Genomic DNA, 6,112 nt, shown 5'->3' on the forward strand with positions numbered 1-6,112 from the left:
ACGTATTATTTATCCTCCATGTGTTTGTGTTTTTTACATTTTTTCCCATGTATTTGATTTCCAGTCTTATAGCATTTGGGTCAGAAAAGATGCTTGATATGATTTCAATTTTCTTAAATTTACTGAGGCTTGATTTGTGACCCAAGATGTGATCTATCCTGGAGAACGTTCTTTGCGCACTTCAGAAGAAAGTGTTATTTGCTGTTTTTGTATGGAATGTCCCGTAAATATCAATTATACCTATCTGGTCTATTGTGTTTCCTTATTAATTTTCTGTTTGTATGATCTGTCCATTGGTGTAAGTGAGGTGTTAAAGTCCCCCACTATTATTGTGTTTACTGTTGATTTCCTCTTTTAGAGCTGTTAGCAGTTGCCTTATGTATTGAGGTCCTCCTATTTTGGGTGCATATATGTTAATAATTGTTATATCTTGTTCTTGGACTGATCTCTTGATCATTATGTAGTGTCCTTCCTTGTCTCTTGTAACGTTCTTTATTTTAAAGTCTATTTTATCTGATATGAGTATTGCTACTCCAGCTTTCTTTTGATTTCCATTTGTATGGAATATCTTTTTCCGTCCCCTCACTTTCAGTCTGTATGCGTCCCTAGGTCTGAAGTGGGTCTTTTGTAGACAGCAGATATATGGGTCTTGTTTTTGTATCCATTCAGCAAACCTGTGTCTTTTGGGTGGAGCATTTAATCCATTCACATTTAAGGTAATTATCAATATGTATGTTCCTATTACCATTTTCTTAGTGGTTTTGGGTTTGTTTTTGCAGGTGCTATAATTCTCTTTTGTTTCCCACTTAGAGAGTTCTTTTAACATTTGTTGTAGAGCTGGTTTGGTGGTGCTGAATTCTCTTAACTTTTGCTTGTCTGTAAAGCTTTTGATTTCTCCATCGAATCTGAATGAGATCCTTGCTGGGTAGAGTAATCCTGGTTGTAGTTTCTTCCCTTTCATCACTTTAAGTATGTCATGCCACTCCCTTCTGACTTGTAGAGTTTCTGCTGAGAAATCAGCTGTTAACCTTATGGGAGTACCCTTGTATGTTATTTGTCATTTTTCCCTTGCTGCTTTCAATAATTTTTCTTTGTCTTTAATTTTTGCCAATTTGACTACTATGTGTCTCGGCATATTTCTCCTTGGGTTTATCCTGTATGGGACTCTCTGTGCTTCCTGAACTTGGATGACTATTTCCTTTCCCACGTTAGGGAAGTTTTCAACTATAATCTCTTCAAATATTTTCTCTGGTGCTTTCTCTCTCTCTTCTTTTTCAGGGACCCCTATAATGCGAATGTTGTTGCATTTAATGTTGTCCCAGAGGTCTCTTAGGCTGTCTTCATGTCTTTTCATTCTTTATTCTTTATTCTGTTCCACAGCAGTGAAATCCACCATTCTGTCTTCCAGGTCACTCACTGTTTTTCTACCTCAGTTTTTCTGCTATTGATTCCTTCTAGTGTATTTTTCATTTTAGTTATTGCATTGTTCATCTCTGTTTGTTTGTCCTTTAATTCTCCTAGGTCTTTGTTAAACATTTCTTGCATCTTCTCGATCTTTGCCTCCATTCTTTTTCCGAGGTCCTTGATTATCTTCACTGTCATTATTCTGAATTCTTTTTCTGGAAGGTTGCCTATTTCCACTTCATTTAATTGTTTTTCTGGGGTTTTATCTTATTCCTTCATCTGATATATAGCCCTCAGACTTTTCATGTTGTCTATCTTTCTGTGAATGTGGTTTTTGTTCCACAGGCTGCAGGACTGTAGTTCTTCTTCCTTCTGCTGTCTGCCCTCTGGTGGACGAGGTTATCTATGAGGTTTTTGCAAGTTTCCTGATGGGAGGGACTGGTACAGCTCCATTTTTCTGTCTCAAGATTGCTTTGGCTATTCGGGATCTTTTGTGTTTCCATACAAATTGTGAATTTTTTTGTTCTAGTTCTGTGAAAAATGCCATTGGTAGTTTGATATGGATTGCATTGACTCTGTAGATTGTTTTGGGTAGTATAGTCATTTTCACTATGTTAACTCTTCCAATCCAAGGACATGGTATATCTCTCCCTCTTTTTGTATCATCCTTAATTTCTTTCATCAGTGTCTTATAGTTTTCTGCATACAGGTATTTTGTCTCCTTAGGTAGGTTCATTCCTAGGTATTTTATTCTTTTTGTTGCAATGGTAAATGGGAGTGTTTCCTTAATTTCACTTTTAGCGTTTACTTCATTAGTGTATAGGAATGCAGGAGATTTCTGTGCATTAATTTTGTATCCTGATTTTTTTTAGCAGTTTCTTGCTTTCTGTTTTAAATATTGTTTGTGTTAAATGTTATCTGAATACACTGAGAACTACTTCAAACAACGCTATATATTTTGTTGTTTTTCAATAGCAAACAATTTTTAAAACCTCAGTGGAGAATAATCTAGTATCCTCACCAATATTAACCCTTTCTATTCTTCTTTTTCACTCTTGACATTCCCTGTTTCCTTCTGTTATCATTTGCCTTCTGTCTCAAGAACTTCCTTTAGCAATTTTCAAATTAAGTCTGCTGGCAACAAATTCACTCAGTTTTCCTTCATCTGAGAGTGTCTTCATTTCACTTTCATTTCTGAAGGATATTCTCACTGGATATAGAATTCTGTTCACAGTTCCTTTCTCTTAGCACTTGAAAAATGTGCTATTTCCTTCTGGCCTCCATGGCTTCTAATGAGAAATCACAGGAATTAGAGACAATCTGCCCCAGGAGGCAATGTGTCATCTCTCTATGGATGTGTTCAGGAAGGTTTTTTTTGTTTTTTTTTTGTTTTTGCTTTTTTTTCCTTTAGTTTTCAGTAATTTGATTATGTTGTTTCTGGGCATTATGATGTTTTGGGGCTTATTCTTACTCAGCTTCTTGAATCTGTAGGTTGTGCCTTTCCCCAAATTTGTGAAGCTTTCAGTCATTATTTATTCAAATATTATTTTTCAGCCTTGCCCTCTTCCTCCTCTCCTAGATGTTAGATCTACTGCTATTTTCCTACCAGCCCTTCATATTCTGTTTATTAAAATTTTTTTTTATTTAAATAGTTTTAATTGTGGAAAAGAACACATATAAAATTTACCATTTGAACTATTTCTAAGTGTACACTTCAATAGTGTTAAATATATTTACAGTATTGTGCAACCAATATCCAGAAGTTTTCATCTTGTAAAACTGAAACTCTATACTCATTAAAAAACAGCACCTCATTTCATCCTCCCTCCAGGACCCAGTAACCATCAATCTAATTTCTGTTGATATGAATTTGACGTCTCTACATATTTCATATAAATGGAATCATACAGTATTTTTCTTTTTGTGACCTGCTTATTTCACTTAGCATAATGTCCTCAAGATTCATTCACATTGTAGAAAGTGTCAGAATTTTCTTCCTTTTTCAGAATGAATAGTATTCCATTGCATGTATATACTGCATTTTATTTATTCATTTCTCTGTCTATGGACACTTGGGTTGCTTCCTCCTCTTGCCTATTGTGAACAGTGCTACTAGGAAAATGCGTGTGCAAATATCTCTTCAAGATCCTGCTGTTAATTCTTTTGATATATACCCAGAGGTGGAATTACTGGATCACAGAGTAATTCTATTTTTAATTTGTGAGTAACTGCTATATTGTTTTCCGTAGCAGATGCACCATTTTACATTATTTTCTGTCAAGTTTCTTTGCTGAACATTGTGTTTGGGATTCATCCATGTTGTTGCCAGTAGTTATGGTTTGTTTATTCTCATTGCTGTGTAGCACTCCATTAGGTAAAAATCCCACAATTTATTTATTTATTTTACTATAGACTTTGGGGTTGTTTCCAGGTTTGGGCTATTAAAAAGAGTGTTGCTATGAATATTCTTGTGTGTTTCTGGTGAATATATATATATATATATTTACACATTTCTGCCAAGTTAAATTCCTAGGAGTGGAATGATTCTAGTGATTATAGTAATATTGTATTAAAGTTTTGATTTGAAATTTCCTGATGACTAGTGGAGTTAGCACAGACCTTTTCAAATGCTTATGGGCCATTTGGGTATCACCTTTTGTGAAGTGTCTATCACAGGTTTTGCCAATTTTTCTGAAGGTTTGCTTCTTCTTTATGATTTTGTAAGAGTTCTTTATAAGTTCTGGATATGAGTGCTTTGTCAGATACATGTGTTACGATACCATGTCCCTTTTTGTGGCTTTGCTTTTCACTCTCTAAATGGTTTCTTTTGATGAACAGATGTTCTTACTAATGACGAAGTCTGACTTCTAATTTTTATTTCCCTTCTAGTATTCTCTGTAACCTTATTTAGAAAAGGCTTACCTAACCCAAAGTCATTAAGATATCATGTTTTCTTCTAAGAGCTTCATTGTTTACCTTTTATATTTAGGTATGCAGTCCATCTGGAATCAGTTTTCGTTTATGATTTCAGATTTGGGTCAATAGACATTTCTTCCTCATATGACTTTTCAAATGACCCGTACTATTTTTTGAAGACCATCTTTTCCAATTCCACCACTGTGTCTACCCTCACCATTTATAATAGCTGTAAAGCATGTCATTCTAAGTTACTCTCATAACTTATTCAGCCACTCTTCCATGGGATATTTGGGTTATTGTCTGGTCTCTGCCATCATCAAACAGGGTGAACATCAAGGCCTTCTTCTGAAGTTGTTAGAACAGAGTAGAATTTCTGAGCCTGAAAATTCTTACTTTTTTTAAGAATTAATAAATTATACAGTTCACATCTCAAAGAATACGAAGAGCCCCAGTGAAACATTTGCCTCCTACCCTGTCCACAACCCTCCCAGTCCCTTCACCAGGTAAGCACAGTCATGAAATCTTGAGTATTTTCCAGATATCCTGTAATGCACAAAAATTCATTCTTTATATTCTTTTCTTCTTTTCTTTTTACACGGCTAGCGGTACTGTATATGCTCTGTTCTTCATCTTGCCTTTCTAACTTAACAATACATCTTAGAAATCTTCCTATTATTGTAATAAAAAAGCATCCTTGTTCATTTTTAAGGTAGTGAGCATAATTTTTCATTTGATGGGTGTATCAGAATTTAGACAGTCTCCTATTGATTGGCATCTATGGTGTTTCTAATCTTTTGCTATTCAAACTATGCTTCAATGAATAACTTTGAACATGTCATTTCGCTGTGTGCAATATATCTGTTGGAGGTACTTCTAGAAGAGACCTTGCTGTGTCCAAGGGGATATGCAGATGTAATTTGATTAGCAGTGTCAATGCTTCAGCAATATATGAAAGCTCCTGTTTTCCCACAGCATGGCCAATGTGAGGCAGGAGATAGAGGGGCTCCAGGCTAGACATTTACAGCTGGCCTCCTGTTTGCCCTTCCTGTGGTGAGAAGAAGTTGTGCTCCAGGCCGGACATTCATAACCAGCCCCCTGTTTACATTTCCTGAAGCAAGAGATAAATGGGCTCCAGGACTACGTATTTATGACTGGACTCCTGTCTATATTTTGAGATGTGCACCTCAGTATAAAAACCAGCAACAGAAATAGGGTAAATAACTGGACACTGGACATTTTTATGGCAGGGACAGAGTGGGACTAAACCCTGTGAAAAGATCAAGGGGTCATACATTTCCCACCCTTGGGGCACATGTGCAGAAAGGCTCGTTGGGAGTCAAAAGGGAGGGGGCACCACCCCATAATATGTGATGCTAAGGTCATCCCATAGGCCTCTGGGCTGTAATCCATCTTGGAAAAAAGTTGCACATGCACGTTGGGGAGTGTCCTAGGGCAGGTCAGGTGTGGAAAAGGAAACCAGATAATTGGCCAAAGGTACACAAAGACCCAGAAGAACTGCCCTATATAAATGACTTCACCTCCTCTTTACTGTGCTCCTCCTCATTAGGGAGGACACCCACACCCTTTGTCTCCAGGTGTGCATCTCTGCCTTGCTTCTATCTTAACTAAACAAACTGTTTCTCTGTGTGCTCTCCCACTTGTTGTTGTTGTGCTGTGTCTCTATTAATAAACTTTGTACCTGTTTTTACAGTTTTGCCTCCATGAGAAATGCATTTTTCACAGGGGGCAAGAGCCAAGGGGTGGTGGTTAGGATTCCTGGTTTTCATCT

This window comes from Balaenoptera physalus (assembly GCF_965194825.1).
Source record: "Balaenoptera physalus genome assembly, contig: HAP1_SCAFFOLD_1213, whole genome shotgun sequence".
NCBI lineage: Eukaryota > Metazoa > Chordata > Mammalia > Artiodactyla > Balaenopteridae > Balaenoptera > Balaenoptera physalus.